Here is a 12,678-nt window from a genome sequence, read left to right on the forward strand (position 1 = left end):
CCCATGCGGGGACATGAGAGAAGCCTCCCACAAGGATGGTAAAACATCAAACCTCCAGGTGTCCCCTGAGCAATGTCCTTGCAGACAGCCAATTCTCTCACACCAGAAGCAACTTGCAGTTTCTCAAGTAGCTCCTGACATGAAAAAAAACCCCAACAAACTATGTGGATCCTCATTGCCAGTGTGATGTCTCTACTCTTAGTGTAGATGGAGCCTAAATGGGCCTCTGAATTGATTTATGGTCTCATTCCCAGCCCCATGCACTATTGGTGAAGAACATAAAGGGTCTCCATAGGACTCCCTTACCTCAAAATGGGAATCCAGTGTTCCCTCACTTACTGCGGGAGTTCAAGTTCCAGGACCCTCTGCAATAAGTGAAAATCTGCGTAGGGACACCAGATTAATTTCAATATTTATACATTATTTTCTATATTATTTTCTTGTCTGCGCTTCCTTACCCACCTCCCGGCCCATCCCAAGGGCACCTGCCTGCCTCCCTGGCCTCCACAGATCCCTGCAAAGCCTCTGGATCCATGCAGGTGGCAGCAGGCTAGGGAGGCAGGCCTTCCCCGCTGCACCTCAGGCTGCCGCACTTCTGGGGTCTGTGGAGGCCAGGGAGGCCGATCTTCCCCACCACACCTCAGGCCACCTCACTTCCGAGGTCCCTGCCCTCCACTGGACGTACATATTTTATATTTTATATTCATAATTTCAAAAACTCACGAAACAGCGAGTCCGCTAAAAGCGAACCGCGAGGTAGCGAAGGAGCACTGTATATGGAAACTGAAGTAAAGCAGACACTGCATGACAAATATGAATATATTTTAGAAGTAGAGATTCCCTTTTGCACCTGGGGGTGTGGAACTGGGTGCTCAGCATCATCTGAGTCATTTTAATTCCTCTTTCCTTTGAGCTGAGATACAACAGGATCTTCCATGGAGATGAGAGTGGAGTGTGATAAAGCTTAAGGATGGGGAAGGATGTATTGCAAAGGCTTTTGATTTTCACGTCTCTTTATTTTACCTCATGAGTCATATCATCATGTTCTCAAGAGCTGAGTAACTGCCGGGTCTATTTTTACTCTAGTTCAGCAGGCTTTCTTTCCTCAGCGGCTGCTACAGCTGAAGAGCCGAAGGACACGAGGCTGGTGAGTTGGGGGCCATGGATGGCTTATTATGAGAGACGGGACTGGGTGGTGATGCTTTCTGGCAAGGGGGGGGGGGGTAGCCTTGCATAGTTAGGAAAGAATAATATGCTAATATCCAAAGGAACAGAATAGGATGTGACACACATCTCATAAATGTATATATTCACACAGAGAAAGAGTTATATTTGGGGGTGGCGCAGGGGATGGGCAAAGGGGAGGTATTTCTTTCCAGTGCTATTTGGGGACTTTGGAAAAAATAACGAAAGAAAGCAGGACATTTTTCCTTCCAACAAAACAGGAAAGAGATGGTGGGGAAAGGAGGAGGGGGATAGATAGCATCAAATGCTCCTCAACAATGGACAGGGATGGGTGGGGGAGAGTTTCATTGTTTCCTAAATATGGGGAGGGACAGAATGAATAGAACTGTGAATATATCTCTGCAGGAGGTGTTTTTAATCCCTTGTTCGTAAAAGCATTCAAGTATCAGAGCATGCTGCACTTCTGTGGAAAACTGGCCTCCTCCCCTCACCCAAGAGACATCTTTATATTTTCCTTGTGCATCTTTCTCTCATGCTCATGGACATACACACACACTTACATTCATTGAAATCTACAGAATAATCCTATATTATAACATAGGGAGTGGAGAAATGCAATGCCCTTATATCAGTGGAACAGCCATTACACCCTCTAGTCCAGCGTTTCTCAACCTGGGGGTCAGGACCCCTGGGTGGGTCGCAAGGGGGTGTCAGTGGGGTCACCAAAGACCATCAGAAACCACAGTACTTTCTGTTGGTCATTGGGTTTCTGAGTGGGAAGTTTGGCCCAAGTCTGTCGTTGGTGGGGTACAGAATGCTCTTTGATTATAGATGAACTATAAATCCCAGCAACTACAACTCCCAAATGCCAAGGTCTATTTTCCCCCAAACTCCACCACTGTTCCCATTTGGGCATATTGAGTATTCGTGCCAAATTTGGTCCAGATCCATCATTGTTTGAGTCCACTGTGCTCTCTGGATATCGGTGAACTACAACTCCAAAACTCAAGGTCAAACCCTTCCAGTGTGTTCTGTTAGTCATAGGAGTTCTGTGTGCCAAGACTGGTACAATTCTATTGTTGGTGGAGTTCAGAATGCTCTTTGATTGTAGGTGAACTATAAATCCCAGCAACTACAACTCCCAAATGACAATATCAACCCCCCCCCCCCCAACCCCACTAGTATTCAAATTTGGGCATATCAGGTATGTGTGCCCAATTTGGTCCAGTGAATTAAAATACATCCTGCATATCAAATATTTGCATTACAATTTATAACAGTAGCACAATGACAGTTATGAAGTAGCAACAAAAATAATGTTATGTTGGGGGTCATCACAACATGAGGCACTATATTAAGGGGTCATGGCATTAGGAAGGTAGAGGAACACTGCTCTAGTCTATGCCCTCAGCCTGGGAAGAGTAATGAAAAGATACCCTGAAGAACATTTGAAAAGGGCAGACATCATCTCTGAAAATATCACTATGGTCTTCCAATGAGAGACTGCTGGCAATGATGCCTACATGCTCCCTACACCCATATGTGGAGGCAGCCCATGAATTTGTAGCAGGGACATGTCCCCGAGCAGTCATATACCAAAGAGGGTGATGCCACAGTGTTCCTCAGAAGCTCAACTTTTGGCACAGAACCCCAGTACTGCAACTCCCCAGGTACCACTCCAAAGAGGACATACCCTTCAACACAAATAAACCAGTTCGCATGTGGCCCAGTAACATTAGAGTGTGGTTACAATGCCAAAAGTTATTAATGAGAAAGAAGACAAAAGCAAGGAGAGCCTGCAGTAGTTTACTTTTGCCCAAGCCTTCTAGGAATGGCAAGATTCTGCTCCCTATATTTCTCTCCCTCACCTGCCAAGTTAACCAAGTCCAAACTACTTTTGTATTTCAGTTTTCAGGGTCTAAAGTAGGCTGAGGACAAAGGGGGAAAGGGGGAGAAGGGGAAAGAAACTGGGTATTTCTAAACCAGCTGAAAATATGAGTGACAGATTAGGATTATCCCAGTCAAATCAGGACAGTGGGTTGCTATATGTTTTGTAGGCTGTATGGCCATGGACCAGAAGCATTCTCTCCTGATGTTTTACCCACATCTATGGAGGGCATCCTCAAAGGTTGAGGGGTCTGTTGGAAATTAGGTAAGAGAGGTTTATATATCTGTGGAACGTCCAAGGTGGGAGAAAGAACTCTTGTCTGCTTGTGGATGTTGAAATTTGCCACCTTGATTAGCATTTAATGGTCTTGCAGTTTCAAGGCCTGGCTTGTTGCTGACTTGGGGAATCCTTTGTTGGGAGGTGTTAGCCGGTCCTGACTGATTCCTGTCTGGAATTCCCCTGCTTTTTGAGTGTTCCCCTTTATGTACTGTCCTGATTTTAGAGTTTTTTTTAATACACATTAATAAGCATGTGGATAATTTCAACAGAAAGGAGGAAACCATGAAAATTAACAAAATCTGGTTACCAGTATTTAAAAACAGTAAATAAAGAACTACACTAAAAAAAACAGGGAAATTCCAGACAAGAATCAATCAAGGCCAGCTAACCCCTCCCAACAAAGAATTCACCCAGGCAGCAATGAGCCAGGCCTTAAAACTGCAAGGCCATTAAATGCTAACCAAGGTGGCCAATTGCAATATCCACACATGCCTCAAGGAAGCAAGAGTTCTTTCTCCCACCCTGGACTTTCCAGATATATAAACCCCACTTATTAGTTTCCAACAGACCCCTCAACCTCTGAGGATGCCTGTCATAGATGTGGGCAAAACGTCAGGAGTGAATGCTTCAGCAATCCAGTGATTCCAACCATGGAAGCCTTCGACAATACATTGAATCAAGACAGTTGAAGGGCATGTTGCAACTATGGGGGAAGAAGGATGAAGGCAGTTCTCACACCTCAAATGAAGAAATGTGCCCCACCAAATGGAATTTTCCATCCGTGTCCCAAATTTTTCACACTGCAGAGAGAAACTGGGACGTTTTAAAAACAGCTCAAAAAAATGAGACCACAGAGGATTAAACAGGACTCTCCCTGCCAAATCAGGACATTTGGAGGGTACAGGGAACCCAGGGCTTGAAAGTAACACATGATAAGCAATCCAGTTACTCCAAATTCTTTATGTTAGGGATAGGTGAGTCACATTTCCAAAGTAATAGAGCAAGTGGGGATGAAGTTACTTTACTGATATAATACATAGCATTTTCTTATGTTTGTTTTTAAAAGACATGTTAGTGATATCTCAACAGACGCATTCTCTCATCACTCTGAAGTTACACTTAGAAATGAAGCAATATATGGCACGGGCAGTTTATTTTCAAAAACAATGCATATTACAACAATTAAAAAGTTAATTTTGTATATCTGGGAGCATTGGAATTCCATTCAGCACCTCACAGGTATTGAAGGGCCACATAAACAAGGTGAAGGAAGGCGAATTCACACAAGAGGACACTCCACCTGAGCACTGCCCTGGGCACACAGCCTCCTTGGAGAAGGCCCCAAGACCTCTCTATGGAGGGTAAGGCTGTTTGGTGGCCTGAGAGCATAGAGATCCAGATAGATCAGCATGCTATAAAAATAGCTGTAGTGCACAGACTATGGCAAGGGTGCATTGTAAAATCTGAAGCACAAGCTCTCACCATGACAACCACATACATAGTAGTAGTTTGTAAGGCTTCATCTTGTGGTTGTATGCCTTTTCATCATTTTCAACTTATGACTAGCCTAAGACAAACAACCCTATTCCAGTGTTTCCTTGGGAAGAACTGTTCAGAAGGGGCTGCCACTGCTCTCTTCTCTAACTGACAGAGTGGGAATTGCTCAAAGTCACCCAGTGGGTTGCTGTGATTTTTCCGGGCTGTATGGCCATGTTCCAGAAGCATTCTCTCCTGACGTTTCACCCACATCTATGCCAGGCATCCTCAGAGGTTGTGAGGCAAGTGTGAATATTGCAATTGGCCACCTTGATTTGCATGTAATTGAAGCCGATAGTCGACAACATAATTGCCTTGTAGCTGCAAAGCCTGGCTGATTGCTGCCTGGGGGAATCCGTTGTTGGGTGCTGTTAACTGGCCCTGATTGATTCTTGTCTGGAATTCCCCTGTTTTGTTTTGTTTTGCTTTTGTGTGTGTAGTTCTTTATTTACTGTCCTGATTTTAGAGGGTTTTTTAAATACTTGTAGCCAGATTTTGTATGGCTAATTGCGACATTCACACTTGTTTCAAGCAGACAAGAGTTCTTTCTCCCACCCTGGACATTCCACAGATATATAAACCTCACTTGCCTAGTTTCCAACAGACCTCACAATGCCTGCCATAGATGTGGGCAAAGCGTCAGGAGAGAATGCTTCTGGAACATGACCATACAGACTGAAAAACTCACAGCAACCCAGTGGTTTTCCAAGGTGGAGCAAGGATTCAAACCTTGGTCTCCCAGAGTCATAGTCTGCTCTTAGTTCTTGCTGACTCTTTCTGTGTACAGTTAATGTGCCTTAGTAGCCCTTTCAAGCATCCTTTCCATCTGAGATAGCTAATACCCCAGAGGACAGGATCAGAATTCAAAATGGCCTTACAGACTAGTTTGGCTGGAGAGAGAGAAAATCTAACATAAGCTTTCATGAATTTACACTGAAACCATCAGATGCACAAAACCTTGTATCAGATGAAATGGACAAGTCCATGAAAGCTTATACTAGCATTTCTCTTTCTCAGTCCCAAAAGTGCTGCAGATTTTGAGGGTATAATTTTATGCTGATACAGAGTAGAACTGCTATGTCTTTGAATAGTATTATAATGGGTTGCTGTGAGTTCTCCAAGCTGTATGGCCATGTTCCAGAAGCATTATCTCCTGATGTTTCACCTACAACTATGGCAGGCATCCTCAGAGATTGTGAGTTGTGCTGTAAAACTGGCAAGTGGGGTTTATATATGATAAATTATTGTAATGTATTACAATGTATTACGATTGGGAAAGAATGCTTGTAAAGCAGTCTTTGTAAAGAAGCAGAGACTGGTATCCAACAGAGTATCTCCTTTAGGTATGAGTAACCTACTCTTGTGATGGGCAAGAAGGAAGAAAAGGGGGTGAGAAAAGTAGACAGCAATATAATTAAGGCTATGCCAATTGGCATAGACTCAATTGATCAATAGAACACAGAAGGGCAGCATTTATGCTTCTGTAGGTCTAGTGTAGCTGGGTCTAATCATCATCATCATCATTATCATCATCATCATCATCATGTGCCTAGACACCATCAGGATTTGTAAAAATGCTGGCACTTTTATTGAAAATGTGATGAAGTTCTGGAAAACTGAACTGTATGTTAGAAGTGAAAGCTATGGACTTGTCAACCTCAGGAGAGGAATTTTCCAGGGAGACTTATTGTCCCCACTGCTTTTCATCATTGCCATGATCCCTTTGTCAACAATCTTACAAAAAACAAACCTCAGCTATTAAACGTCTAAGAAATCTCTCAAAATTTCACATCTGCTGTACATGGATGACCTGAAGCTGTATGGGAAATCCGAAACTGAAATCCAGTCTCTGACTAACACTGTTTAAATCTTTAGCACTGTTATCAACATGGAGTTTGGATTGGACAAATGTTCGACAGTGGTACTGAAGAGGGGAAAAATCATTGAAAGTGAGGGCATAAATATGCCCAATGGCCAAGTGATAAAGTGTCACCAGCCAGAGTCCTATAAATATCTGGGCATACTACAGCTGGACAACATCATACACGAACATGGGAAAACTGGTCAGCAAAGAATACACTCAAAGGGTCAGAAAAATTCTCAAAAGCAAACTCAATGGAGGCAATACCATCAAGGCCATAAACACCTGGGCCATACCTGTCATAAGATATACTGCTGGCATCATAACCTGGACGCAGGCAGAACTGGACGGTTTGGACAGAAAAACAAGAAAACTCATGACCATTCATAATTCACTACATCCTCACAGTGACGTTGACTGGCTCTGTCTGCCTAGAAGGTAGAGGACTTTTACAAGTAAAACAAGCAATTGAAGAAGAAAAACATGCCCTGGCAGAAAATGTAATAGAAAGCCAAAAACCTGCTTTAATTGAAATCAATAATGGGAAACGTCTCCAAGCACAGTGGACAAAGAATTAGTAGAAGAAAACTGCACTACAAACCAGTGCTGACAGCTGGCACAACAAAGTATTGCATGGGCAGTTCCTTTACAAAATTGAAGGAAAAGTTGATAAGGAGAAGACCTGGTTATGGTTCATGAATGGAACCCTGAAGAAGGAGGTGGAAGGCCTGATTCTTGCAGCCCCAGGCATGTAGCCGGGGGGGGGGGGGGGGGGCTTGAGGGGCTTCATCCCCCCCCCCCAAATTCTCATGGTGGTTCGCGAAAAGGCCTTACTGGTGCATTATTTAAACTGTTATGTTTATTCATATCATGATCTGATCACCATACTCAATATATCCCATATGCATGGGGGTATTGGAGTAATGATACAAAAGGTTTGCTAGGGTAAACCCTCTTTCACTCAGACTCAGCCCCCCCGAAACTCAGCCCCCCTGAATTTTTTTTAGCCTCCCCCCCCCCCCCAAAACGAAATCCTGGCTACGGGCCTGTGCAGCCCAGTAGGAAGCCATCAGAACCATTGATCATATCCTCAGCTGCTGCAAGAAAATTACACAGATAGACTACAAACAGAGACACAACTCTTATGTCACAAGTACCACCTGCCAGTAGTAAAGAACTGGTGGGATCATAAACCTGCAAAGCTAGTGGAAAATGAACATGCAAAAATACTGTGGGACTTTCAAATCCAGACTGACAAAATTTTGGAATACACTACACCAGACATCACAATTGTGGAAAAGAAAAAAAGTTTGGATTATTGATGTCACCATACCAGGTGACAGTCGCATTGAGGAAGAACAACAGGAAAAACTCAGCCGTTATCAGGACCTCAAAATCGAGCCACAGAGGCTCTGCCATAAACCAGTACAGTGGTCCCAGTGGTCATCGGCACTCTGGGTGCCGTGCCAAAAGATCTCAACTGGCATTTGGAAACAATAAACATTGACAAAATCACGATCTGTCAACTGCAAAAGGCCACCTTATTTGGATCTGTGTGCATCATTTGAAAATACATCACACAGTCCTAAACACTTGGGAAGTGTTTGACTTGTGATTTTGTGATACGAAATCCAGCATATAGATCTCGTTTGCTGTGACATACTGTGTTTTTCTGTCAGAATAATAATAATAATAATAATAATAATAATAATATCATCTTTATTATATTCTGCTTTTCTACCTAACGGTAGAACAACACAATACATTACAAATCAAAGCACATTTAACATAAAACACAAGACAAAAATCATACAAAGCAAACTATCATCCAGAAATAAGATACAAAAATATTAAGCATTAAAACATTAAACCAATTACAATTATTGTGAAGACTCATCAATTAAATAGTATATTTCTCTAAGCTCAGAACAAATCAATCTTGCTTCTTTTCTTTTTTGTCATGTCAGGAGCGACTTGAGAAACTACAAGTCGTTTCTGGTGTGAGAGAATTGGCCGTCTGTAAGGACGTTACCCAGGGGACACCCAGATGTTTTGATGTGTTACCATCCTTATTGGAGGCTTCTCTCATGTCCCCGCATGGGGAGCTGCACCTGATAGAGGGAGCTCATCCGCGCTCTCCCTGGATTTGAAACTGACCTGTCGGTTTTCAGTCCTGCCAGCACAGGGGTTTAACCCACTGTACCACCGGGGGCTCCTATCAATCTTGCTATCATTAGCAATTGAATTCATTCGTCAAAAGCTTGCTTGAACAGGTAGGTCTTCAACTGGTTCTTGAAAGATAGCAGGGAAAGGGCCGTTTTAATCTCAGTGGGGAGGGAGTTCCAAGGGACTGGGGCGGCTACTGAGAAGGCCCTCTCTCTTGTCGTCGCCAACCATACTTGTAACAACAGCAGCAACAAGAGAAGGGTATCTCTGAAAGATCTTAACGATCGAGCAGATTGGTAAGAAGCAATGCAATCAGATACATACGTTGAGCCTGAACCCTTTAAAAACTGGATTTAAATGCTATGGTAAATGTGCAACATCCAGCAACCTAATCAAGCATAGCCAATAGCAAATGGCAGGAGTAGCCTTCCATATAACACAAACTGGATAAAGGGGGCAGAAAGTGGAAAAAATAACTTTTGCAAAAAAGCTGTACAACCCACCTCCCTTCCCCCAAATGTTTCATGCTAACTGGAGGATTTGCAAAGTTTCAAATATGTACGTATTTGTAAGGAGTTATATAGAGCTTGTGGTTCGATCTTAGTATCTGGAATGCCAAGACAATCCATGGCTAATCAAATCCACCAAAGTTAAATACATACAGAGATATGGCTAAATTCCTGGATTGGATTGGATGACCCTTGTGCTCTCTTCCAATTCTATGAGTCAAAGAGGGGCTGATTCTTTCCCTGCACTGCTCTGTTTCATGTGTTGCTTTCACTCCTCAGGTTGGATTTTTTGCCTTAAGAAAATGCAATTTTTTCCCCATCATCAGAACTCAGCTCTGTCCAGCTGTGTCAGATTGGCTTTCATGTATTTTTTACGTCATGTTGAAGTTAAGAAGTATTCTTTTTTGCATTATGGAGAAGATACACGTAAACCCCTAGTTTGTAGGACAGGTATAATAACATAGTAAGTTAAAGGTAAAGGTTTCCCCCTGACATGAAGTCCAGTCATGTCTGACTCTGGGGAGTGGTGCTCATTTCCATTTCTAAGCCGGAGAGCTGGCGTTGTCCGTAGACACCTCCAAGGTCATGTGACCATCATGACTGCATGGAGTGCCGTAAGAAACATGGGGCCCTCCAATTGTTGTTGGACTGCATCTACTATCAGTCTTGTCAGTGAATGAAAGGAACTGCAATTAAGCATCATCTGAAGGGCCACACTTCTGTTTTGGGATCCAGTTGTCTCTGCTGGATCTAAATTTGACCTGGGACTCATTTCCCTTCTCATGTTAAATAAATAGTCACAGAAATCTTTATAGAGACTTTGATTATTATTTATCCCTGGCTCCTTCAGAGCTATAGGTGGACGGTCTATTTCCAAACATCCTTTTCCTCATTGTCTGAAGAATCTGCGAGTATCAGCTTCTATCAAAAGCCGTGCTTCTAAAAATTCCACACAGCATCATCCACGAGTAAATAAATAACCTTCTTTCAATCTTGGCTTCTACGTAATTTAGCCGGATATGGAAAAGACAACGCACCAGGAGCTCAAAACACACACACACACACACACATCCACAATCTGAGTTATCATGTTCGTCAAATGCCACCCTCACTGGTAAATTAGCTTTAGATGGTGCATATAGCTCATTTTATGTACATAAAAACTGATTATGGAAAATACAATGGCTTTGTATTGAGATAAGGAGATGGACTGTGATGCTTTGAGAAACATGTCTAGATGATTAATAGTGCAACTCTATACAACCTTTTCAAAGGTAACACCACTGCCATATAATGCAGTTTCATAATGTTGTTTAACTGCATTGAACTGCATTAAATGGCAGTGAACATGAGGTCTGAGTTTGGCGGGGCGTACCTCCTGAACCCATAGGGCCGCAGCCTAAAGAAGTGTTGTTATTATTATTATTATTATTATTATTATTATTATTATTATTTTACTGTATTTGTATACCGCCTTTCTCAGCCCGCAGGTGACTCAAGGTGGTTAACAGGGCGAAATTCAATGCTTACAATGTCTTAAATACAATTAAAAACATAACATAATAAAAACTAATCAATAAAATATAAATTCATAGTGTCTCCTTGTTAAAAACATTGTCCGGACTCATTGTCTAGTCATTCCATTTTCCTGTGTCAGTTATTCTGCATTTGCAAATGCTTGTTCAAAAAGCCAAGTCTTGACTTTTTTCTGGAATGTTAAAATGGGGATGGCCGATCTAATATCTATAGGGAGGGCGTTCCACAGCTGAGGGGCCACCACCGAGAAGGCCCTATCTCTCATCCCCGCCAAACATACTTGTGACAAAGACGGTAATAAGAGCAGGGCCTCCCCAGACGATCTTAAGGTCCTAGATGGTTCATAAGGGGAGATGCGTTCGGACATGTAAGTTGGGCCAGAACCACATATAATTAATTTGGAGGTTTTGTGTAAAGTGGGAAGGTTACAAATACTGTTTGCCATCTCCACTTGCGTGTTAAATTCTTTGATTATTTGCAGATTTGATTAAAATGGCTTTTTAGCAATCTTTCTGAGGACCTGGAGATTGCTAGTGGGGAGTTTTCTGAGGTTAAAAAAAACCATTTTTAAAACTTGTGGTTTTTCCACTTTTGTGTGGATTCTGAACTCCTAACCCCAGATAATGTATCTGAATCTGTTCACACGTTAAGAGTACAGGTAATGTAGCCACTTGAAAGACTGATCTGGCCAGAAGGGACATCAGCGCACTCTTGTACATTGCCGTCAAATGCTGTTAGCCGCCCTGAGTCCCCTTTATTTATTTATTTATTTATTTATAGCACTTCTATCCCACCCTTCTCAGCCCGAAGGTGACTCAGGGTGGCGTACAAACTGACAACAATTAGATGCCACAGCATACATACACTAATTTAAAAACAGTTAAAATACATAATAGAATCCATATAAAATCAATTAAAACTATAATAATTAATATCTTCCAGTTCAACTCCTTGGGGAAATAGGGTGGGTTACAAATAAAGTCTATTATTATTATTATTATTATTATTATTATTATTATTTTACTGACACAAAAACACAGTATGTCACAGCAAACGAGATATATATGCTGGATATTATTATTATTATTATTATTATTATTATTATTAAGGTGGCCTAGAAATGTAAACTATGAATAGAACAATGTATACTGAATGAGACATTCTATAAGTTGTTTATTATATCTTTACACTGTCTAATTTACAAAAAATATCACAGGATAGATTACAAAAAGCTTGAAAATAAAATACAGTTCTATTAAAACACAGTACATTCATTCCTCCACATTTGTGGTTTTAAATTTTGCGATTTGTTTACAAATTTGATTAAAATGTTATCTCTAGGAATCTCTAAATCCTCAATTCTGATTCCATAGTCAACTTCCTCCAGTCCTGGAGAACTTAGAGAACCTATAGAAAATCTCTATGTTTCTTTAGGTCCTTCAGTGTGATTCTCTGGTCCACTTTCATTGGACCTTGACCAATGGAAGTAATACCAGAAAGCCTAGAAATTCCTAGAGAAGTTTTTTTAAAAGTAGCAATGCCTTTAATTGTGATCTTTAACTTTCGTGGGGTCCCTATGAACCTAACTCTGGTAAAAGTGGGAGTTGCAAGCCACCAAGAGCTGGAGAGCTGCATTATACCCATCTCCAAATGAAAGGGATAATCCTGTCACTCCTTTTCTCTATATACTTAAGTGACATGTTTGGCATCCTGTGTAG

At 41.8% G+C, this 12,678-nt stretch overlaps 1 protein-coding gene across 2 annotated transcripts in view; it reads left to right on the plus strand.

Annotated features, from left to right (window-relative positions):
• Positions 1 to 936: 936 nt before the first annotated feature.
• The window catches only part of PDGFB (platelet derived growth factor subunit B), a 71,426-nt gene continuing 59,684 nt past the window's right edge, over positions 937 to 12,678 (plus strand). For both annotated transcript variants that reach the window (XM_067469194.1, XM_067469195.1), the window contains exon 1: positions 937 to 1,147. The gene's annotated coding sequence lies outside the window, so the exon portion shown is untranslated. The remainder of the gene's footprint in view (positions 1,148 to 12,678) is intronic.

This window comes from Anolis sagrei, chromosome 5 (genome assembly GCF_037176765.1).
Source record: "Anolis sagrei isolate rAnoSag1 chromosome 5, rAnoSag1.mat, whole genome shotgun sequence".
Classification (NCBI taxonomy): Eukaryota; Metazoa; Chordata; class Lepidosauria; order Squamata; family Dactyloidae; genus Anolis; species Anolis sagrei.